Below are 27595 nucleotides of genomic sequence, written 5' to 3' on the forward strand. Positions count from 1 at the left end.
TATCACACGTAATATTTCGTTTGAACTGCCGTGATTTTTACAGGATACCGCATAGTCGGTTATATTCGTGGGAATTGCTGAGAAATGGTTGAATCATATCAACCCTGAAAGCCTGATATAGAAAATTTTTAACGCCGAAATCTAATTTCTTCGTTTTTAGATATATAGCGAAATTTTGACCTGCGTAAGTAACATAATGAGTATGAAAAGTTTGGCCATTGGGACTGGTCTATACCTACAAACACATTTACACACTAGCATCATACGTTTTGTTCTCTATTTGATATATGCCTTACCAACAAGAGCAACGTGGTTGCCACGCAAGAATATGAATACATCGTTTACACCGACAGCAATAAATTAGTAAGAATGTGCGTGCATCCGATGATGAGATCTATGTATCTGTATTGAGAGAAGTCCAATATAAACATGAATTCCGTTCTATTACATTCAAACTCATATTAAGGATTGTCAATACAGATACAATAGGCCTAATCGGATTCGTATTCACACTACTTGCGGAAATTAGTATTCTGGTGTGTGTATTCTTGCGCGGCAAATGTAAATATTTTTTAAATATCTGTACAAAAACGTCTTTTAACACCAACAAACAATAAAAAATATGTCATTCCATAAATATATGGGTGATATTTCATTAGTTTCCCATGTTATAACTCAACTCCGTGAATATCAATGAATATCACTGTAAAATTGGCTTTTCTTTTTTGTGGTAAACGTGTGTGTTTACTTTTACGACAGCAATTTGTGTTTTTTTTTAAATTTTCTAAAAAAAGGTATGACGTTACACTGTCAAACATATGACGTCACAACCAATAGCTGCCCTCGAAAATAGCATACCATGACCTTAGATCGGTCCATACCATTGTTTTATTACAGTTATCGGTCGAATTTGATCAGCGAGTTTCGGAGCGAATTCTAATGAGTAGAATATATTTAATATATAGTATCTTATTAATATTCCTATGCACCAACAGACATACATGTCCCGATTGTATGACCGTGCGTGTGGTCAAGCCTTATCTGTAGAGACTAGGGTATTATTGTCAAATGTAGTAATAAATAGTCGAGATCCTATCCCAGCAGTAACGGGAAGCATTACGTCCATAGTGTACATCTGCTCGATATCATCCTATCAGGATATTTTTCGTTACAAAATTCCATCAAAAAGATTGTCAGCGTAGCTAACCATTAATGAGATTAAACTGATAAGTCAGAGAAGTTGTTTGAGGACATTGTCTACAGACAACAAACAGACAGAAGATCTCGAAACAAACTAATTACTTTTTTCGAATCTAGTTTATCAATCTCGTTTTATATGCACCAACAGGAATACATGTCATGATTGAATGACCGTGCATGTGATCAAGCCTCATCCGTAAAGACTAGGGTATTATTGACAAATGTAGTAAATAATAGTCGAGATCCTATCCAATGGGCTACACTTTGACATTCATTAATATATTATAAATTGCGTTCGATATCTTAATGACCCGTGGCGTCGTCAATACCTCGCTGTCATGGGTCTCTTTATTTCCTCAATCGTATTGTATGTTGAGTAATTATCCAAGGTTTAAAAATAACCAAAACAATCATTCAGTCTAAAGCAGTAAGAAACTAGGTCGCTTGTCGAACAGTGTCATAACTCGTATGTATAGAGTGATCCGCTGGTCAGAATAATAGCGCGTGATCATCAATTATTATGAGAACCAAATATTAGTTTGGATTTGCCATCTTGTTGAACAACTAGGTCTGTTACGAAGATCGGTAAGTACGTTAACAGTCAAAAGACATGAATTATTTGTCATTATTTCTCTGAATATGTATTTTCATGTTGTTGTATTTTTTATTTAAACGTCCTGTCTTTATTCGTGGAGTAATACTTATGAAATAGTTCACTCAGACGATGAACCAAACAAATCATGTTCTTTTGTTTCCAAGATTATTATGAGATCAACATTACCTTTTTTGTTTGTTTGTAAGGATAAAGAAAAATAATGGCGACCCAAGTGTTTACATGTTTGGATAAACACTAATTTTACAAACTTGAGACAACAAACATCTATAAAAATGATGTCATAGAAATCGCAGTTAATTTTCTAGGTGCACACATTCGTGAATTCGACAGGACAATAAAGAAAAGATAACTAATTGGGAAAATTGTATATAGTTAATCAAAGTACTGAAAGTACTCTTGTGTGATTGTATGAATTGACAGAGCATTATATTTTTGCAATGATGTCGGAATTGTATCTGTTGTGAATACATATATACATTTAGTCTTTTTAAGTCAATGCGTGTAGTATGGGTATAGCTCTGCAAATTAGTAAACCACAAAATCTCTTTATAAAACAATAAGTGATGTGAATAACTATTATAAATGTCATATGCTAGCATAATGGATTGCTTTATATCAAATCATTTTAATTAATCACACTTCTTTATAATGAGTCAAACAAACAATATCAATGGCTGTATAACTCATGGTCCTTATAAACGTATGTCTGTAGCATACGAATTGCTTGGCATTTTTTACCCTCGAGTTGATTATTCCTATTGAGACCGCAGAACCAAATGATTTCCCATAGGCGACAATGTTAGTGTTTTAATCATCCGTTACTGATTTCGAAGACCGTCATCTCACACACGTGTGAGTGGTTTTTTAAGATCTACCATCTTGCTAAACCTTTATGGGGGTGACATCTTATGCTAGGTTTACACTATGTTCCAGACGACCACGGTAGCCCCGTTTGCCCAAAACGTTGTGCGCCGTGAAATTTTGGCTATTTTTTGTATCTGTATTCAAGATGAGCTAGGTCTTGTGAAGTTTTGCCACGGTCTTTTACGGATTACGTGGTGGGCCGTGGATATAGCGGAAAGTGTTGTTCCCGAAGGTTATCAATTCCACACCAAAATTGGCCAAACTTTTCGTAAAATTTCAATATGGTTTACATCTCCCTGTCAGAAACAGACTTGATGCGCCTTAATTATCCAATAAGCAGGCTTCGAAATTCACCTCTGTATGAAATCTTATGTCTAAAAGATATGTCCAAAAGAGGTTTTCCAGAAATCTTGGTTTGATTGTACGGTCTATATTCTCTAATCAACTTATGAATGCGTCTTATGATATTTCATAAATGTTTTGAAGAAGTGTTCCATATATCGTTAATAATTAGGATTTCATCGGACGCAATTTTCACGGAATAAAGTAATAATTTTAGTGACGGAACTACAAACCGTATGACACATATATGGTAATAATCAATTGATTAGCGTTACTCCAATTTCATAGATAGGTATCAGGTGATTTGAAAGCGAGTTTTCGAAACAGCCGTTCGAAGTCCATTGTGTCATCAACTAGTCATGGAATGTTGGAACAGCGGTGTGTTGATGTAGTCAAATCATTTATTGGATAGTTGAAGGTAAGTTTTAGATTGGCTAATGCTAAACATTGATCAACAAAATGTTTTCATTGAAAGAAACACTTAATTTCAATATTGATATAATTCTATTACAGCAATCTGCCATTTAGACACACCATAGTCTATAAAAGAAAAGATATATTTCTGCTCCTGCTTAGCAATCAGCATTAAGGGAGTGGGACGACTGGTTAGCTTGTTGTTAGTTTACTGTAACCGGTTGGTTTGTGTTTGTTCGCTGTCTTCGGTGGCTTGATTAAGTGAGATATCACTGTAAAAAGACAAACGTTCCATTATTACATGACTTGATGACATGGCCGATTGAATTGCTTTCCGATATTTTCATGTGTTCATTCTAATATCTTAGAAACTTCTTTCATCGCAACTTGTAAATTCTATCGTTTTTTTTTTCAATGCAAAATACCGAGCTCATAATCTGCTGTATATGTGACAAGTGATTGTTCCCTAACTTCACACGTCGGAAACAGGAAGTTGCTACTAATAAGACCATGTTTTTGACGCATCTACTACAAGTACATATATGTAAAAACATACATGCGAGTTAAGCTGCATTAAAAAATTGATGTGTGTTTTAGGTCATCTATAGCCTCCGTGGTTGAGTCGCAATATCAACACAAAGCGGTTAACTAGAGCATGCCTATTCAGTCTAAGGTGCCTTACCCACTGCGACTTTGTGCAGTGTAACGCTATCTAACATCTTGGCTAGCGACAATGGGGTAGGCCGTCAGCCTATCGAATATCTAATTATATATATTACACAGTTTACTAGTTCATTACAAAACATTAACCTGAAAAATATGTAGGGTAATTTCTGTTTAAATAATTCAAGTCAGGTTTTTTTTGCCTCCCTGGATAACTGCACATAATAAATAGACAACATTGTGGTAAGGTATGTGCCGAAATCTATTTAAGAATTGATAAGTCTGACGTACTGTGTATAGCGCTCGCCACTTGTCACATACGGCGTTTGATAATACAGTGAGTTTGATGTGTTTCATGTAGCGCTCCACTCTATTCAGTACTATACGTCAAACTAGGTTGTCAATAATTTATATTAAGACCAACTTTCTCCTAATAACCTACAGATATTAACATATATATTTTATTCCATCTATCTTTGATTAAGTTCGCATGATTAAAAGTTACTTGATATTATATAAAATATGCCTTTTAGGCTATTTTAACGCCACTCCGTGTTAAGCAAATTTGTTTGCAAGAAGACACCTTTGAGTCTTAATTAATCAAATATTAGATTAGATTAATTTCATTTTTTTTCGGCAAATTGATGGTTTAGTGAATTTAGATTAACAGATGAGGAATTGGAGAAGTAGGTGAAAGGGATCTAGTTTAACATTTGTTCCATTTTAGCATAGGAGTTGAACAAAGGTTGTGTTTCAATCTGTTTTTATGAAAATAAAAAAATAAAAATTGAATACTTATAACCAATTTTGCAGGTATTTGATAAAATACATTTTAATGTACGGTTCCATTGATTTTACAGGGGATTTTTTTTCCCCAAATCAATACGCAACCATTCATTCAGGAAGTCAGATCAAGTATAAAAACAAAGAAAAATGATTATCAAAAACTGTTAATGATTTTGCTGAAACTCCCAGTTTACATCGTTTTGATAGCTTCGGTGTTTGATACTGCATGTGGATCTTAACCTGATCTGCTTTTAAAAGATGAATACATTCTAGGGTCATATGGACTGAGAGGATATATTAGGTCATATTTAATTGATGGTATCGTCAACTAAGTATCTTCTGGATTTTCCACGTTTATAGAGATCACTTTTATAAGATGATATTTAGCAACACATTGTGGGTGACTAATGTCCAACTAAATGATCGTAAAGGGGACAAAATTTGAGATGTTAATCTCATGGCTACCTAGATCATACCTACTGGAGATAAAGTAGGTCTAGAAGTTGACAGACGATACCATTAATTGAATATGACTTAAATTATTCCTGTCACTAAGCCTATATGACCCTATAGGATGTAATCACTATTTTTGGAATTCACATCCCAGTTCGACCACTGTGTTTGGCTGATTAACATAACTGTTGTGATATGACAACCTTGTGGTACCGTGGTTACTGTTTATCTATATCCGCAGGCGTGTGTATCCGAGATTGAAAGATAGAAAGAAGAAAGCAATTTAAAAAATAGACAGCAGTCCCAATCAAACAATACAATGGCTGAAGATACAGTGTATGACGTCATAGTTGTAGGGGCCGGGATAGTGGGGTCTTACACTGCCTACCATGCCCGTAGGGCCGGGAAATCAACATGTCTTATCGAGCAGGTATTTGTTTTATCTTTGCATAATTATTCTTAAACAAGATGGATAATTTCATTTTTCTTTATTTAAGTTTCAGTTTATTTACTAGGTTTGTGACTTACACGTAAGTAATCATAACATTGATAACAGTACATATTTTCCTTCCTCTAACCAATGTATTCTTTGATCATGTTTCATGTGATTGGCTCTCTAATTATGGAAAACTAGTTTGTTCCTTCTTTAAGTGATATCAATTGTGAAATCTGTTCAATGCCATTCCTCTTTTATCACTATGCACAGTTAACTATATTTAGATAATTGTTACTTTGAAGGCGATAGATTACTTCTCTGTATCTAAACGATGTCGTATTGGTGTGTGAGTTAGTGTACAGTCCATTTATCTATACCACAAGACGTGCTTAAATTTTAGTATAATTTTCTGTTCAAAATACATCTAAAATTAAGTACAAAGGACCATATATGGTTTTGGTCCTTGATGACCCCCCAAATCAGTCGAGTTTTTAGAAACTAATTAAGCTGTTGTATGTGGAATATTATAAGTACATGCTTGATTCAGTTGTAATAAAATTTATCTTATCATCTTTGAGTACAATTCCTCGCTAATTATATCAAATACTTAGCTCTTACTCTGAATACAATAATTGTATTTTTGTGCATTAATATATTTATCTTAAATAATTATCGCAATGTTAGTTAACTCAGTGCTAAACCAAAGGAAAAGTGTCCTGCCCCATCTAGAAGTACAGTCAATAGGTTTATCAATTTTAAAATGTTTCAGTCATTATATCGTATGTTCGATAGTTCTGGCAAAAGTCTAACGATAAAACATATCAGGTTGTACTAGGCCTTTAAAGAGAATTAAAGCAACGTGAAAAAGTGATAGAGGAGTTTTAAACTGATTTTATTACTTTCACCGCTTGAATAATTTACCACAAATATGTTTTCATTTGCATCAAACTAGAAATATCAATAGAAGGTACTTGCATTCATAACCATACATGTACATCATGACTAAATACGTTGGTTCATTCTCTTGTTATATAGTTCAATTGACGCCCGTCCTTCCCCTTAATTCTTTGGTTGTTCCGCTGGTTGGTTAATTCGTTCGGTTGTTTGTCAGTTGTGTGTACATTTAAGTATATCCAATTAATTAAAAATGGGCATTTGCGCTCAGTCTTCGTTCTCCGCTAAGGACGTTTCTGTTAAATCCTTTGTAAAGTTATTAACTACTAGTTTATCATTTTTATTCATTATGGATTTGAAACAAATCAAAGAAGGAGATATAGTTTTTGAAATAACTACTTCGTTCCCTTCTCCGTACAAAGCGATTTGAAAGTTTTTTTTTTTTTTTTTTTATTCAGCTTTTTTGTTGTTACATTCATTTTCCATGTTACAAATCAACACACAGTAAGAAAAACAAATGGCATACATGTACTGAAAGTTCAGGAAGTTGTCAATTATAAATACATACATAAACTATGTAAATTTGATTTGTATCTTTCTTCCGCTAATCTCCAAAAAAATTGGCCACAAAAACCCACTTTTGCTTTATTTTGTTTTTTTTTCTCTCTGAATATGAAATTAAATCAAAATTTTCAATTTCTTTGTAAAATAAAGTATAAGCTTTCCACTCTCCAATAGAAGGAGTTTTTGATTTTAATTTACAATAGTATATATATTATTTCAACAATAATATATCAAAAATTCAATTAATAGCTAAAAACATTGTCTACAATACCAAAACCCATTATCATTGGGTCTCTGCCCAGCTCAATGTCATAGTTTGATTTTAATAAATTCAAAAAGGATGTCCAAAGAGATTGAACATGGCAACATTCCCAAAAGAGGTGCATGAGTGTTTCTCGACCATCTTTGCAAAAAGAACATCTTTCTGTTTCACTCATTTTACATTGCATTAATTTGCAATTGGTATATATTATTTTATGGAGAAATTTAAATTGAAAGTTTTGAAGTTTTATATCATCTGTAACATTATAAGGTATGATGAAAATCTTATTCCAAACCTCTCTTGGGATGTTGACATGCAAAATCTCCTGCCATGAATTTTGACTTTTAAGTGGATATTCAATAATCGGTTTTAGCATAAGATGGTAAAAGTATTTTGTAATCTTATCATATTTCTTAAGATATTGAATAAATTTGTTTTGATTCAAATTGATTAAGTCATTTTCCTGTTCAAGCAATATACTCTTCCATTGCCTTGGAATTGAATTCATTACACTATAAAATTCAAGAAAATTAATTGTCAGGTTATATTTATCACAAAACCTTTCATAAGTTACAAGTACATTGTTTTCTATCAAATCATTAATAAAAAAAATATTTTTTTCACACCAATGTTTGTAGATAAAAGTTTTGTTATCAATCTTTATGAAATTATTTAACCATAATGGTTGTGAGGCAACTAAAACTGGGGTTGTGGGGAGTTCCTCTCCACTTAGCTCAGCCCATATCTTAAAAATTTCTTTCCAAAAAGTATTTAAAGATCTACTTATTTCCAAAATCCCTTCTTTTCTTAGCCTTAAGACCTTGTCCCCTTCATAAGCTTCAATATCATCTAAAAGAAGTGACTTCCATGGAGAACAATTTGATGGGTCTATTAGTTTTTTGTATCCAACACATTTTCAAAGCATGACAAAAAGTTAAAATATGCGGAACACGTAGTCCACCTTCTTCATAATCACCATACATTACTTTTCGTTTTACTTTATCTATTTTATTGTTCCAAATAAATTCAAAAAAACACTTCTGGAGTTCTTGCACAATTTGAGGAGGCGGATCAGGTAAAACTGTCATTGATTGGATAAAAATGGGTAGAGCTAGACTTTTTATTACAGTTACTTTACCAATGTATGTAAGATTTCTAAAGGACCAGTCATTTAGAAGTCTTTTAACAGAAGTTAATTTTTGAACAAAATTATCATAAAATATATTTTCTGATTGGAGATTGTATGAAATGCCAAGTAATTTAAATTTCCCTTGATGATTCCAGCTTAAATTTCTTTCTGGAAGTATTTCCTCACCACAACCCCTTTTTGCCCCAATCCATATTGCCTGGGTTTTTTCAATGTTTATCTTAAGACCTGATATATGGCCAAAATCCTGTAAAATATCAAGAACAATATTCATAGAGTGTGGATCATCTGATAATGTGAAGGAAGTGTCATCAGCAAATTGATTAATTAGATATTCAGAGTGATTTATTGTGATACCTTGTATATCAGGATGGAATTTAATTGTTGCGCTTAAAATTTCAACACAAAGAATAAAAAATATATGGACTGATGGGGTCACCCTGCCTAACTCCACGAGAAATTTTAAAAAATTCAGAACAATGACCATTATTTGTCACACAACATGAACTATCATTATAAAAAGTTTTTATCCAATTTAAAAAAGAAGGACCAAAACCATAAAAAGAGAGAGTTTTCAAAATAAAATTAAAGTCTAAAGAATCGAAAGCTTTTTCAAAATCAATTAGCAAAAGTAAACCTGGGATATTCTCTTTTTCTGTTTTAAATATCAAATCATTAATTATTCTACTGCACTCCCCAATATATCTACCTTTTAAAAACCCCTTTTGAGTTTCACTGATGATACTATTTAATACTATTTTAAATCTATTAGAAATAATTGATGATACAATCTTATAGTCTACATTTAATAGAGTAATGGGTCTCCAATTTTTAAGATATAATTTTGACTTACCTTCTTTCGGGATACAAGTTATCATACCCTGACGTTGACTAATTGAGAGCATACCAAGTTCATGTGCTTGATTAAAAGAATTTATCAAAAAATTATAAATATCAGCCCAGAAAAATTTATAAAATTCCACAGTAAACCCATCCAAACCTGGTGACTTATTATTATTCATATTTTTTAATGATTTAAGACATTCGTCATAATTAATATCACCTTCTAGAATATTTTGTTGCTCAACAGAGAGTTTGGTTATAAAAGGATTATCATTGTTAAAAAATAAATTATCTGTATTTGCTGTTTCATTGTCATTAGTGGTACTAGAGTAGAGACATTCATAATAATGTTTTTGTTCATTTAAAATATCTTGTAGATCTGTAATTTCATCACCAGTATCTTTTAAAAGCTTTGGTATAATTTTTTCTTGGTAGTGCCTTTTCTCTAGATTACAAAAAAACTTAGAACTTCGCTCACCTTCGACTTTCCATTGGGATTTGGCTCTCATTATAATACCTTTTATTTTACTTTCTCTAATAAGTATCAATTCATTTTCAACCTCCTCAATGACTTTAGCCCTTCTTTCCTTTTCATGATTTAAACTTTCAAGTTTTTGCTCAAGGTTTTTTTCTATTTTCTCTCTTTCCTTTTTTTTGAATGAAGAATAAGCAATTGTTTTTCCTCTAATCATTAATTTCATAGTTTCCCACAATAATTGATGGCTTATTGTATAATTAATTAAATTTTGGTCATCTTCTTCTGGATTAATAGCATAAATGTTTATGGTATCTCTAATACAATTTTTAACAATATTTACATATTCTGGGTCACCCAGCAGACTATTATTAAACTTCCATGTTCCCCGCCCTTTTGGTTGATTTACAAATTTTAAATTCAAAAATATGGGTGAATGGTCAGAACGATAGCTTGAACCAATTTTAGAACTACAAACAAAGGGAGATAAATCTGAAGATATTAAAAAATAATCTAACCTGGCTTGTTTTCTATGTGGACCTTGCCAAGTGAATAAATGTTTATCAGTATTTGTTTTTTTCCAAATATCCAAAAGATCAAATAGTTCCATTAATGCAAGAATTTCTTTTCGATTTACCTCATTATTTCTGTTAACATAATTCTTGGTATCTACATCATAACTCTGTGGAGCATTCCAATCTCCTCCTAAAATAAAAGAAGTGTTCTGTCGCAATTGAAGTTGCTGTGAAAGATAATGATAAAAATTAACATTGGTATCATTTGGGCCATAAACTGCCACTAGAGTTATGTTTTTATCAGAAGAAGCAAGTACAATGTCAAGAATAAGAATATTTCCAGTTTTGTCTCGGGTAATAGACAGTAGTTTATAGCCAAAAAGTGTTATTAAAAAGAATCCCAACCCCACGACTATTTGAGGAATATGAATTAAACCATGCCTGATAACCCCATTCATCTTTCCATTTTTTTTCTACTTCTTCAGTTGAATGGGTATCGATCAGGAAAATGATATCACTTTTCTTTTTATACTTTTCGAAAATGTCTCTTCGCTTCACAGAATCAGAGGCTAAACCTCTACAATTAACGCTACATATTTTCAATTCATCCATATATATTTATAATCTATATAGATATAAGATTGACAGATAAGATAAAAGCATATACACAAAATATACATACTGTAACTACAAAAATGTTTGTTCCAAGACCTAGCACATACATACAGCTTTGACTTGTACATGTATTTGAAAAAACATAGAAAACGAATGTAACTGATTTTACAATTTAAGTATATCCCTTCCCTGTTCCCAATCATAAAAAAGAGCAAAAATAAGCAGAGACAAAGAAAGCAACTACGAATTCCTGTCTCATATTTACTTAACATTCCCGGATGTGAATATATGACCTAGCTCCCCCACTCCGGCTCAAACCAAAGAAACAAAAAGCAAAGAAAAAATATTAAAAGTTTAAATGAGACGATGAAGAATTTTTCAAACTCTTTAACCCAGTACTGTCTTCATTAATTCGTACAACAATAACTACAAATGTACTTCTGAAAACGATTGAGTAAGTCAGAAGTTACAATTACATTATACTGATTATAACTAAATAAATAAAAGCACGTGTGTAAGTTTCGGTTCATATTTAAACAGAACAATAACAACGAATGATAATCGTAATAATAATAGTATGTGATATTTTCCCTTTTGAATTGGCCTATGGCTTACAGCGATACCAGGTACATCTGTACGTAAACGGCCTAATGTATTGTATCTTAGTATAAATATCATAATCTTCAAATAATTCACACGTGTCTGAGTTCATAAGAACAGCGAAAAATACTTATACAAAAGCTATTATTCAAATCACTGTTTCGGTTTTATATACATAGAATGCAGAAGATTTCAATTTGATTCCACTTTTCAATTTGACCTGCCAACATACATGTAGATAGGCGACTTACATACAATAAAAAACATGATGTACCAATCCTCGTGTCATAGCCTAGCTGTTTACGCCGGAAGTACAGATAACTCTGTTTGGCATCACTAAATGACAACTCATTTTTTAGTCGGCTCAATGAAAGCGCCAACACATAAACTTCTCATTAATTAGTTTTCGTAACATAATACTCATGACAAACAAAAAAGAACAAGCAGTTTTCAATTACAATTCAATATATATTTTATCATTTAAGGTTAAAGTTAAAAACTAGCTTTGATTCGGAAATTGATGCCGAGTTAACACTTAATATAGATTCGCATGGTGGGAAAAAAGTCAGTAATCCGCCTACACAAAAGTACTGCACTAAACTGTTATTTCCAAGAATCAACCTGTATGTTTACCATTGTTCATATTTTTATGGTGGAGCTTTATATAAATCAGACTAATTGTCTAAAATACTATATACATATAATATTATATACTGTGCATGTAAAGCGTTACAAAGTTCCCTCCCTTGCCAAACAGTAAGTCACGCAACAATTTAAGAAAAAAAATCTTATTTTGAACCAAGGACGTATATTCTCACTTATAATTCCTTATTTGAACAGTCAATTTTTTTCAATATATAAGCTCAGAGAAAGTTTACATATTTATTATTCAGTCAAGTGTGAAAAATGAGATTTAAATAAAATAATTTAATGTATCAAAGTATTTTGTAATTCTTACACAGGTAACATTTTATAGAATAACGCAATGTACTTATTTAGAAAACAAAGTTCTAAAAGGACCATGTACAAAAGTATGTATAACATATCTTTTTATTTTTTATTTTTTTATTTTCATAAGTTCAGATTTGAATCACTTGGTCTTTTTTTTTTAATTATCGATGACGTTTCTCAACCAATTCTACAAAAGGGTGGTCCTTTCTATATATCAGCTTGTAATTGTTCCTTTCCCGTGGGGGCATTTTCCAGCGTTTTTCAAGCAGGGAAGACCGACGCTTACTTACGACGTTTGGCAGATCAGGGATCACGCTGAAACCGGAACCCCTTTTTAGTTTATATGCGGCGTTCATGATGTCGTCCCTGTCCAAAAGGCTACTCAACCTAATAATGATGTTAGGACATCCTTCAGAGCCTCCTTGGAGTCTGTGGACGGCTGTCAAGAGAACGGTTTTAGAAAATGATTCCTCCATTTTCAAGGTTGTGATGAGGAATTCTCTTACAACCTTCTCAGTATTTCTGGGATTTTCTTTCGAATCGCCCTTTACACCTCTGATAATCAAGTTCCATTTTCTCCCCCACATGTCAAGCTTCACTCTCTCATTATCTACCGCTGCGATTTTATCCTCGATGTTAGGAATAGTCTCTTCATGGATAGTCCGTATACTTTCATTTGAGTGCTCCGCGAACTGCTCTAAATTGGACACCTTTGTCTTTAGACACTCGACGTCGGCTTGTACACCCGATATCTGGAGGTGGAGTTTCATGAAGCATTTGCCAATATCCTCAAACCCATTGCACTTATATGCGTCGGCTAAATTATCATTATTAGCGATAGACGAACCCGGATTAGCACCACTCCCCTTGGGAGCCTCACCACTTGAGTCCATAGGTGAGCTGGGTCGTTCATGGTCACTCGGTACACGGCCTGTATGTGTACTCGACATAACGTACTATATTGGCCTACACACACGTGTGCACGTGCACAAATGTTGAAATACGGGTATGTAAAAGGCAAGTTCAAAGCACGTAATTGGGTTTTGCTATATCTCCGCTTTTGAGATATGTATATACAGTGTTACAAAGAGCACAAAGTTTTTCAACAGAGAAGACCGTTCATGGAGTCTTTTTCAATATATTTTCAAAATAAACCGGAGCAGGTTCACTCACCGCCTCACTGGTCCGCCATTCAACCGGAAGCTCCCGTTGTTGTTGACACTTATTAATTGCCCTTGTTTTACACGCGCTCATGTAATTTACAGATATAGGTTTGAAGTTTAATTAGAATTAAGTTTAGCTCGCAAACTATAAATTGTCTTAGTGATGTGTAACATTTGATAAATTTGGTACTAAAGTAAACGCTTGAAATTTGATCGTGAAAAAAAACGAAAATTAAGACGACAGGCTTCAATTCGATGATTCGGTTATAAAGACACTTCATTAAAGACACATCAATTTCGTTGAATATCCTGTATTTTGTTCTGTTTGTAATGCTATAAACTATGAGACTTTTTGTATATGATGTTTATCAATATCTAGCTTGATGTTTAAGGATATCGTCATTATTTGCTGAAATAGTAATCGACATTATCAATGTTTATATATACTTACTGATTTGTATGTACTGTTAATATGAAAGGGTGTGTAAAGGCATGATGTCCAATTCCGATTGTTTTTAACATCAGACAATAACAATATTCTGCAATAGAATTAAATGACCCATGTTTTTACTTTTACTTCTCATTTATCATGTTTTGCAGTTTCCATTGCCCCATACTCGTGGGAGTTCTCATGGTCAATCTAGAACAATCCGAAGTGCATATGGAGACAAGGAATACTATACCAAGATGATGACCAAGGCGTTCCGAATGTGGAGACAACTCGAGGAACTGTCTAACCAAGCACTTTTTAAGTAAGTTAACATTTCAAACTGTATTACATTAAGCTAACATTTGCAGACATATTCACTGTCGCCAGGCTCATGTGACCCTAGGGTGGAATTAACTTAGTTTTGGCATGATCAAATGTCAACCCAAAGTTATGACTTGGTATTAAAATGAGATTTGTGACCGGAACATTTAAGTGCTTAATGAGCAAATTAAGCAAATGCTTTTGACTAAGTAAATGTGGCCGACATCGTCGTATTTTGGAGGTTTTTTATTAAAGGTATTTATTAAATTGAAAACTTACAAGTTCATGTTGCTTTTGCAGAAATTACAAAAATAACATAGACACGCGTGTAAAACTTTTTGTATAGACCTGTGAAAGTGGTTATTTTGGTAAACTCTCTCATGTATTCCACCATCGTATCATTGCATTGTACTGTAAATGGGGCGATATGAAAACAAAAACTATTTTCAGACAAACTGGGTTGCTGTGCATCGGTCAAAAAGGCATAAACTACATTGATGAAACAGCAATGTGTTTGCAGAAGAATAAAACTCCGTTTCGAAGACTGAGTGACAAACAACTTCGTGACACATACCCTATGCTGTCGTTCTCCCCAGATATAGGAGGCGCTGTTTTAGACCTTAGCGGGGGTCTAATATTGGCTGGCAGGGCACTAACTGCTATACAGGTAATACATGAATATATTTTATTAAGGATTAATTCTAATATATTGTTTATGTTATTGAAAAATAACGAAAAACGGCGACGCCATTTTCTTTCCTGTAGGGGCTGATAAAGTAAAAATTTAAGCCACTGAAAATGCTCGTAGCAAACAAAAGTTGAAGTATAAAGGATTCACTTGAATAGATGGTTAAAGGATAGAGATGTAATCAAAACATTAGAATATATGGGAAATAATCAATGATGGGAATACATAACATAAAATAGTTATTCAAGTGAATCCTTGTTATTCAATCTAAGCAATTTCAAATTTCTCGAGGGACTCTTTTTTTCTATGGAATCATTGCGCCGTTAATTCAGATGGAGGTACACACGAAAACGTCATTTTTACGGCCAGTTGTGAGATAATGATATAAATCCTTGATCCAGTGAAAAATTTATTGATAAGACAATAATATACAAATATTGACTTTTTGTAGGTGAATAGAGGAATAGAGGAATAGTTAAACCTGAGAAAGGTGGTATTCCCCGAGGCCGAAGACCGAGGGAAATATCACCTTTTAAAGGTTTAACAATCCCTCGTATTCACCTACAAAAAGACAATAATTGTTTGTTAAATGAAACGATAAAATATTATCTATATATTCCTTAGTAGGTATTTGTAGTACTTCTGTTTATACTCACAATATAATCTTCGGACATACAGCAACATTTAACATGTCTAAGATATCTTTCCCAATTCTACCATACTTATGCCCGATGATCGACAATGCTTTATTTTGATTGGTAAAAATGTGTCTATTTATAGCCAGGTTACCAGAATTGCAATATCAACCTCTTAATAGGTGCTCATCGGTCACAGGTTGACATTGCATTTTGTCAAGACCTTTGCCGAGCTGTCTAGACCACTGCTGGAATACGGCAAAACACACAGTCATATAACAACTGTTTATATTATATATCATTTCCCGTGCGTAGGAGGTGGATATTTGATATGTTTAATGGATTGCAGTAAAATGCTCTGTCGTGTAAAGGGTTAGCATAAGAGAAAGGACATGGTGACTCACCATCATGCAGTGCATACAAAACACTCCTCCCATAAACAGTTCTTGTTACAGCTTTTAAGAAAAACAAGTTTTTAAATAATTTCTATAGACCGGATCCTTTTTGTTTGTAGTTGTTTCTTGTGTATTATATTTTAGGAACCTAAAGTTGTATAGTTGACGGTAACTCAATTCTTGTTTTTATTTTAAAACAGCTTGCAGTTATTGTAAATAATCTTTGCTGGTGGTGGTCCAAAGAAACATCTAGAATCATTTACATTTCTTCACCGTTTTATTTTTGTTGAAATGTTTTTCATTTGCATGTTGTTTTGTTCTAAATAGGAGGGTGTTTAAATACTTAAATCATCCCAATTCTTCTCTGAAATTCAGAATCAATACCGAAATCTTGGGGGAATGTTCAAGGACGGCGAAAAAATGATGGAAATCATTCCTGGAAAAATAATATCTGTTAAGACAGAGGCAAGGCTGTATCGAGCCAAGGCGGTTGTATTGTGCGTGGGACCATGGGCCAGTAAAATGCTGACCAGTATTGGATTAGATGTTCCTCTTCAGGTAAAACAACATTCATACCTGCTGTTCTTGGAAAATGCCATCCCTTTTAATATGATGCTGTTTATCTTCACAAATGTCATAACAAAACCGATGCAACTGTCCTTTCCAAGTAAAAAACGCAATTTTAGAACGAGATTGAATGTGTGTGCTGCAGTATTTTTAACTTCGTAGTAGTTTTACAACTTAATAATTTTCGCAAGTTGTTGGTATCATTTAAAGTGAACTTCTTCATTGAGCTTTTAGATATATCGACAGTGTCCCATTTTCTGATTCGATTCAGACACAGAGAGTCAAGGTTTGTTACTGGAAAGAGAAGGTCAAAGGTACGTTTAGATCTCGACAGTTCCCGGTATTTTCCCAGATGAATGCTATAGGTCCTTACCTTGTGTATGGAGTTCCTTGTGAAGAGTATCCGGAGTTAGTCAAGGTAAAGTAACACCATTTGAAAATATTGCTGCCTATCACACTTTGGCCAAGAGGAGGTCAATATTTTTTTGGTAATACTGTTTTTAAGAGAAGGATTAGCGATGACAACTGTGTGTATTTAAATAAAAAAACAATTTTATTGCTGTGTCAATATCGTGATTTTGACCAGACGTCATGTCGTTAAGGATGAACGCTTTAACGAGTATTTCCCTGTTTATGCTAGTGATATTTTGTATGTTTATATACAATATATCACTTCTTAGGTGCAGTTAAACAAAATCAAGTTGTAAACTAATCTCTGTTAGTCACATAAACGGAGGAAGTACCTGATATAGACACAAGGTAACATGATGGCAAAGCTATTTGGCCACAAAAAGGTATTGTGGAATTCCCTAAATATGCCATTTATCTCATATTTCACCTACATTTACAAACTACACAACACTAAGCGAGTCACAAGCAATACTACTACTTAATGTTAGTCATGATGGATATATACTTTTGATCAACTTAGATATGTTCAAGCCAACACATGGAGTGATGCGAAAATATAATACAGACATGTACAATATCACTACCTAAATAGGGGAAAATACATAATACCTCTATGTTGTATCATCAAATGATGTTGTAATATTTGTAACAGGTGTGTCTACACTACGGCCCTACCGTAGACCCAGACTCCCGAGATGATGTTGATGACCAATGGGTGGAGAAAGCTCTACAAAGTTACGTTAGAGAACACGTGCCCGGCCTTGAACCATGGCCTGTTATAAAGGAGTCGTGTATATATACGGTAGATTATTTATCTCTTATTCACTGTGTTGTACTGCCTTGCGTCATTTATACGGGAAAATATTTGAATATTTTGTTTTATCTATTTATTGTTCTACGTCTGTTTTTGGAGAGAATGTTTGATAATTATTATGTTATACATTAACTGAAGATCTTTGGGCAGCGATATCGCGATAGGATTGTTTTGAACAGTCAAAATCTTTCATGAGGGTCGATATATCCTTGTCTATTTGACAGTTCTTGAAAAAAATGGGAGAACGTTTGTCACAATCTACCAGCAAAGTATTGTTAATAGGATGAGACCAGCATAACGCCGTTTACGTTTCATTATAGTTTAGTTAAAGCCAACACATGTGTCTGTTTTCCAAAAGTGAATTTCATTACTGGATACATGACTTATTATTAATGCACCTTTCACAGATAACCTCATTTTGAGTTTTGGTAATAGTCGTTATCGTTCTAAACCCCAGTAAGGCCAAACATACGTGTATGTTTGTTTCATATCACAGGACTGAAAAGCACAGGGTAGGTCGGTAGGATTTTTTGAGATGGGGTTCGGGGGTGTCATTTACTTTATTACTATATAATTTGACATTATCTTCCAATATTCAAGGTGGCTAGAAATCCTTTATCTCTGTTTATTGTGGTTATATTTATCATGGCACTTAAAAGATGAAACTAAAAATAAAAGTTGAGACAACTATTACAACTGCTTTGAACACAACAATTTTTATCTTTTTTTGAAAGAGTGATAACGTATCTAAGGTCGGAGCTAAAACTAGAGCAGGTAGAAGTGCTTGAAACATATATATTTTTGGCCTGATATTGTTCGCTTCGGTCGTATGTTACATTAATCACTAGGGATATTTAAGGGCCAACAAATGTTAAGAGATCGAGGAAACCCGGAATACCCACAGAAAACCCACCGATCTATGGTTGTTACCGGAAAACTGTCATAAGTGTGATTTGAAATCGACATCCAGAGGTGCAGGGCTTGTGGTAATATGTTTGGACATCTCAACCAGTCAGCCATCGCTCCTATTAAATGTTAATGACCAAAAGTGCTTTTTTCACACCTCAATACGTAAATTTAAAGACATTAGCATAATTATTTGATTTGTGTTAAACTTAAAGTCAGACGTGATATTATATATATGAATATCTCGAATGACGCCGTCCTGGTTTTTCCTTTATCAAATCGGTCACGCAATATCTGACAAGCCTTTATCGTATAATTCATACGTCATAGTGGGTCACTTTATATCTGTAGGTGAGTGAGGTCACATAATTGTCTGATTTCACGATAAATCATAGTTTTACCTGCATATTTAGGTAGTTAGATAACATCATATCCACAGGTTATTTCTACCGTTTTGATTGTCATATGTTTATATATGTCTACATTTTCAACTGTGTTTATCGGAAACAATTATTCATCAAATTTCAATTGTGATAACATATGCTCAATGGTCCCAAGATATGTCATAAGAAAAGTACACTTGTAAACTATATAACAACACCAATTGAAGGGAACAACGTTAACGAAGACTAAAAGATGCGGAATAATAATAAAAAACATTAACTTTAATGGAAATAATTGTGATCTTTAAGGCAAGTGTCCCCATGTAAGAGAAAACCTGCATGAATGCGAGATAAATTGTAATTAACATTACCCAATCAGAGACAAGTCATGGCAACGAGAAAACCGTTTATATCATTATAAACTCGCTTATAAAATTAGGACATTTTGCAATGCCGGCGCTTTTGCAAAATGTTTTACAAAAACATTTTGTTTTAAAAGACATGAAATAAAGACGACCTTTAACCTATTATTGAAAGTCGAAAATGTTCATGCTGCCTCAGACAATCAAGTAATTAATCAAATAAATGACATAAGTCTTGGTTATTTTACACGCTACATTAATCCACCAGGAGTAAATCACCTGTATTATCAACAAAAGAACCACACGATTTAAAAGTCACCTGATCTCACCTGTACTATCAAAAAAAAAAAAAAAACCAACCACATGATTAAACAGTCACCGGATCCGAAGGTCAGGTTGATCTATATTTATCGTTAGTTGTCCATTTTCCATGTTAAAGTTCTACACAAGTTGTACAGACGGGATTGTGCTGTAACAAAAATCCAAGATAGGTAACCGATTGAAATACACATTTAGTGTTTTTTCCTATAGATTTATTAGTGAAATTGAAACAATTTTCCCACATTCCAACGATGTAATTGATCTGTCATTTACCTTGAGTTTGAATGAAAAGGCCGATCTAATATAGGGTCTTGTACAGATAGGATCATCTGTGAACACTAAACTTTAAAAAGTTGCCCAGTCACTGTTTGCATTTGTTGGCCTATTTGCTAAAATGAGCCGACATGTTATCACAAGCCCTAAACCTCTAGGTTGCGAGTTCTAATCCCATTTTTGGAATTATCAGTTACTGACCGTTTGGATGTAGTTATTTCCGGGTACTCCGGATTTCCTACACTTTGTAAGCCTATTTTCCTCAAATGACCCTGGGTGGTGATATGATATAAAATAATAACTGACTGCTTGGCTGTGGTTATCTCCGGGTACTCCGGATTTCCTTCACTAGTTTAACCTGATATCTCATTAAATGACCCTGGCTGGTAATATGACGTCAAACAACTAACCAAATCAAATGTTTTTATTGGTTTACAGAACACACCAGACGAAGACTACATATTAGATCGGCATCCATCATGTAGTAACATTGTAATAGGGGCTGGATTTTCAGGTAAGATTGTCACTAATCGTTTTTAAAAATTGTTATAATAACGAATAGTGACATCCAAGGACAAGGTAGCGCTATTTTTACCTTATCACTAGGTTTTTTTTTTAAATAGTTTTATGATAACGAATAATCAAGTCCATTTACAGGTTATCGCTTATACATTATAACTGAGTTTTTTTTATTAGAATGGCTGGGTGTGATTTATCAGTTAATATGTCTAGCTTATGCAACCGATATCATATTTTAAAATTTGACAAAATGAATATACTTTTATTATATGTTAACAAAATTGACAAAAGGAATAAAGATACCATGTATATATATAACTTCAGGAAAAAAGGTTTGAAATAAGTCAGGTAAACAAAATGAGTTTCTTCAGTAATATGATTCTATTGTTTCACCAAATTTAATTAGACTCTCTGAGAAAAAGGAAATCATAATTTGTTACGTTGAAAAGTTCTTATGTCAAAGCAGATTTATCTAACCGTGAAACAAAAGCATTTGACGTAGCAGTATTGTACCATTCCATTTCCAGTATCACTAATTTGCCATTGAAACCATGCAATATACCTGTAATGTTTGATTGTATTGTTGATACACCTGTCGTTTATTTACAGGTCATGGTTTTTAAGCTCGCTCCTGTTGTCGGGGAGATTCTATCGAAACTGGCTATCGGGTTAACTCCGGAAGAGGACTTATCTTATTTCAGATTAAATCGTTTTACAAAATCACACTTATAATAAAATCAAGTCTTGTAATTACATACCTGAATACAGAATAAAACGGTGAAGCATACAGATTGTGTTGAATGTTCATCAAGGATAATTTGATATAAAGTTCTTAAAGGTAACCATTATAAGTATCTGAAGAGTCACTTTAAAAAAATAGTAATATAATCATACCCATATAACACTTTTATCTCATAACTATCCATATTTCACAATGCCAAACTCATGTAAAAAAACTCAATATCAGTTGCTTATCGTTTATGTTTACACAACACCTACATCGAATCTTATTGGTTAATTCCTACCTCTCTTGATTCCGATTGGTTGTCGTGTTCGGATTACTTGGCATAGCGTATCTTCTTTTAAATTGCATTGCATTTGCCTTATACAAGTTAGTTGCCTATTCAAACTAATAAACAATATAATATTACATATATTATATATTTAGGCACTATATATGTATTATGGCGGAAGGTTATTATAACGCAATGTATGATGGTAAGCTCCCTTGTATACAGGCGAGACACAAAGGGTCATAACGGTATATATAGAGTTTAAATTATGCAATGAACAAGTTACTCAACGTGTGCGTGACTGTACTTTATAATTCTTATCTAAACACTCCTTAGATAATTTCCAGAGTTTTAAATGACACTAGCTATGATAATTAACTAACTCGAGTAAGATAAACATGATAAACAATTAGTCAATTATGATGGAACTTTATTATAAACAGTGTATTAATTATACCCATATAACAGTAGAAAATATCGATAAAAAAGTGTGATAACCAACCGCATACAATAGTAAAATAATCATACACATATAACAGTTACCCATATAACAGTTTAATAAACATACCAATATAACAGAATGAAAATCATACTCATATAACAGTATAATAAACAACCATATAACAGAATGATAATAATACCATATAACAGTATAATAAATCAACCCATATAACAGAATGATATAAACCATAACATATAACAAAATACCATAATAAACAAACCCATACAACAGAATGATAATCATACCCACATAACAGTATAATAAACAAACCCATACAATAGAATGATATTCATACTCACATACTCATATAACAGTATAATAAACATACCCATATAACAGAATGTTAATCATACCCATATAACAGTATAATCAACAAACTCATACAACAGAATGATAATCATACCCATATAACAGTATAATAAACAAACCCATACAATAGAATGATATTCATACTCACATACTCATATAACAGTATAATAAACATACCCATATAACAGAATGATAATCATACCCATATAACAGTATAATAAACAAACCCATATAACAGAATGATAATCATACCCATATAACAGTATAATAAACAAACCCATATAACAGAATGATAATCATACTCATATAACAGTATAATAAACAAACTCATACATCAGAATGATAACCATACTCATGTAACAGTATAATAAACAAACTCATACAACAGAATGATAGTCATACCCATATAACAGTATAATAAACAAACCCATACAACAGAATGATAACCATACTCATATAACAGTATAATAAACAAACCCATACAACAGAATCATAAACATACTCATATAACAGTATAATAAACAAACTCATACATCAGAATGATAACCAACATGTAACAGTATAATAAACAAACTCATACAACAGAATGAAAATCATACTCATATAACAGTATAATAAAACAAACCCATACAACAGAATGATAACCATACTCATATAACAGTATAATAAACAAACCCATATAACAGTATGATAATCATACTCATATAACAGTATAATAAACAAACCTATATAACAGTATGATAACCATACTCATATAACAGTATAATAAACAAACTCATACAACAGAATGATAATCATACTCATATAACAGTATAATAAACAAACCCATACAACAGAATGATAACCATACTCAGATAACAGTATAATAAACAAACTCATACAACAGAATGATAAGCATACTCATATAACAGTATGATAAACAAACTCATACAACAGAATGATAATCATACTCATATAACAGTATGATAAAACAAACTCATACAACAGAATGATAATCATACTCATATAACAGTATAATAAACAAACTCATACAACAGAATGATAATCATACTCATATAACAGTATAATAAACAAACTCATACATCAGAATGATAACCATACTCATGTAACAGTATAATAAACAAACTCATACAACAGAATGAAAATCATACTCATATAACAGTGTAATAAACAAACCCATACAACAGAATGATAACCATACTCATATAACAGTATAATAAACAAACCCATACAACAGAATGATAACCATACTCATATAACAGTATGATAAACAAACCCATACAACAGAATGATAAACCATACTCATATAACAGTATAATAAACAAACTCATACAACAGAATGATAATCATACTCATATAACAGTATAATAAACAAACTCATACAACAGAATGATAATCATACTCATATAACAGTATAATAAACCAACCCATACAACAGAATGATAATCATACCCATATAACAGTATAATAAACAAACCCATACAACAGAATGATAATCATACTCATATAACAGTATAATAAACAAACCCATACAACAGTATGATAATCATACTCATATAACAGTATAATAAACAAACTCATACAACAGAATGATAATCATACCCATATAAACAGTTACCCATATAGCAGAATGATCATCATACCCATATAACAGTATAATAAACAAACTCATACATCAGAATGATAATCATACTAATATAACAGTATAATAAACAAACCCATACAACAGAATGATAATCATATTCATATAACAATATAATAAACAAACCCATACAACAGAATGATAATCAAACTCATATAACAGTATAATAAACAAACCCATACAACAGAATGATAATCCTACCCATATAACAGTATAATAAACAAACCCATACAACAGAATGATAATCATACTCATATAACAGTATAATAAACCAACTCATACAACAGAATGATAACCATACTCATATAACAGTATGATAAACAAACCTATATCACAGAATGAAAATTATACTCATGCAAAAGTATGATAATAATTTCTTTATAACAGGTTAATAATCATACTTATAAAAAAGCTTACTTATTTCTTGGTATTTTAGCAATAAATCACAAATGTTAGTTTATAGCCTCAATGAATGCAGTGTGGATTACAAATAAATCTAGAAAATAGCCCACTGTCACGTCACACAATAAATAGATAGTAGCCCACTGCCACGTCACACAATAAATAGATAGTAGCCCACTGTCACGTCACACAATAAATAGATAGTAGCCCACTGTCACGTCACACAATAAATAGATAGTAGCCCACTGTCACGTCACACAATAAATAGATAGTAGCCCACTGTCACGTCACACAATAAATAGATAGTAGCCCACTGTCACGTCACACAATAAATAGATAGTAGCCCACTGTCACGTCCCACAATAAATAGATAGTAGCCCACTGTCACGTCACACAATAAATAGATAGTAGCCCGCTGTCACGTCACACAATAAATAGATAGTAGTCCGCTCTCACGTCACACAATAAATAGATAGTAGCCCGCTGTCACGTCACACAATAAATAGATAGTAGCCCGCTGTCACGTCACACAATAAATAGATAGTAGCCCGCTGTCACGTCACACAATAAATAGATAGTAGTCCGCTCTCACGTCACACAATAAATAGATAGTAGCCCGCTGTCACGTCACACAATAAATAGATAGTAGCCCGCTGTCACGTCACACAATAAATAGATAGTAGTCCGCTCTCACGTCACACAATAAATAGATAGTAGCCCGCTGTCACGTCATACAATAAATAGATAGTAGCCCGCTGTCACGTCACACAATAAATAGATAGTAGTCCGCTGTCACGTCACACAAATAAATAGATAGTAGCCCGCTGTCACGTCACACAATAAATAGATAGTAGCCCACTGTCACGTCACACAATGAATAGATAGTAGCCCACTGTCACGTCACACAATAAATAGATAGTAGCCCACTGTCACGTCACACAATAAATAGATAGTAGCCCACTGTCACGTCACACAACAATAAATAGATAGTAGTCCGCTGTCACGTCACACAATAAATAGATAGTAGCCCACTGTCACGTCACACAGTTCACGGATTTTAACGACTATAGCCCGCTGTCACGTCACACAATAAATAGATAGTAGCCCGCTGTCACGTCACACAATAAATAGATAGTAGCCCACTGTCACGTCACACAGTTCACGGATTTTAACGACTATAGCCCGCTGTCACGTCACACAATAAATAGATAGTAGCCCGCTGTCACGTCACACAATAAATAGATAGTAGCCCACTGTCACGTCACACAGTTCACGGATTTTAACGACTATAGCCCACTGTCACGTCACACAGTTCACGGATTTTAACGACTATAGCCCGCTGTCACGTCACACACCGTTCACGGATTTTAACGACTATAGCCCGCTGTCACGTCACACAATAAATAGATAGTAGCCCGCTGTCTCACACAGTCACGGATTTTAACGACTATAGCCCACTGTCACGTCACACCGTTCACGGATTTTAACGACTATAGCCCGCTGTCACGTCACACAGTTCACGGATTTTAACGACTATAGCCCGCTGTCACGTCACACAGTTCACGGATTTTAACGACTATAGCCCGCTGTCACGTCACACAGTTCATGGATTTTAACGAGTTAAGAATTACGGAGTTACCTCCCCTCATCCGTCCCATGATTGATTTATTGTCTGGTTAGTCCCTTCGAAATGATAATGTGCTAGAGGTCAAAAGTTCAAACTATCCTGTGAATCAGAAAAAAAATTGTAAGATAGAAAATAATACGATTTTAGTTTGAAAGAGATGTATAAAATATGAATATATTTTTCGATTATTTCATACCAAGTTAATAAAAAAAACATTATTAAACTTTTCTTATTTGAAACGTTAAAATGAATATTCAATGAATGTGTTTCCCTCTGTATTGCTTGGTTTACAAACGAATTTCTTAAAAGCCTTGATAAAAATATTGATACCCTACTCAACTAAAGCCTTCGATAGAACAACCAGAAAGATACTTTAAACCCTTAAATAATCTTATTAGAAAGATACACGTGGAATCGGATTACAACCATGTCCAGATAGTTCTATTTCAATCACATCCATATACTATATATTATGTGTATTAAATTTAACTCATTCTTGCAATAAGTATGAATATCTATCATTTCGATGACTTGTGAAATCGATCAATTCTGAAAGGGACATATTGTAGAAGGGTTTCCTGTTCATAACCAGTTCACAAAGTAGTTTTACAACCACCGGTGCCAGCTTGAATCCATGTCATGAAAGAAGTAATTTATTAAATTCATTAAATTCTGAATATCAGGTAATCACGATCAAACCTGTCATTCAATATAATAGCTACAAATGTATAACAAAGGAAATACACGTGCTGGGTTAAAGATGCTCTATCGTCTACAGAGCATAAACGATATTCGTCATTTTAACAATAATTGGTGTTTAATCGTGTGTATATATGTCTAATTAACACAAAAATAGTATAAATACTGTATATATTGTACAATGATCAATTCATAATCAAACCGCTAAAAGCAATATATTAATAAAGTATCAAATACCAACACAATGATCAATTCACAATTCTACCGCTAAAAGCAATAAATTAATAAAGTATCAAATACCAACATTATGATAAATTCACAATCCTACCGCTAAAAGCAATAAATTAATGGAAATACATTGCACACCCCTAACACGATACGTTGCCAAAATGCTAGCCTTTGCTCCAACTTGGAATGAAACAGTGTGCGAAAAATGTGAAGAGCTGTATATAGATCCCGTCTTACATTTTACTACTAAGTGTCAGCATACAAAACTGGACAGGATTCAATTCATGGAGAAGATTCTCGCGACATATGGACCGGAAGTGTGCACTTATATTGATGATATATCCC

At 33.2% G+C, this 27595-nt stretch overlaps 1 protein-coding gene and 1 pseudogene across 3 annotated transcripts in view; both read left to right on the forward strand.

Annotated features, from left to right (window-relative positions):
- Window positions 1-27595, forward strand: part of LOC138331838 (uncharacterized) — a 199601-nt gene that overhangs the window by 38671 nt on the left and 133335 nt on the right. The window lies entirely within an intron of this gene.
- LOC138331829 (peroxisomal sarcosine oxidase-like) lies at window positions 1547-21615 on the forward strand (annotated as a pseudogene).

The sequence above is a fragment of the Argopecten irradians genome, chromosome 9, assembly GCF_041381155.1.
Source record: "Argopecten irradians isolate NY chromosome 9, Ai_NY, whole genome shotgun sequence".
Taxonomy (NCBI): domain Eukaryota; kingdom Metazoa; phylum Mollusca; class Bivalvia; order Pectinida; family Pectinidae; genus Argopecten; species Argopecten irradians.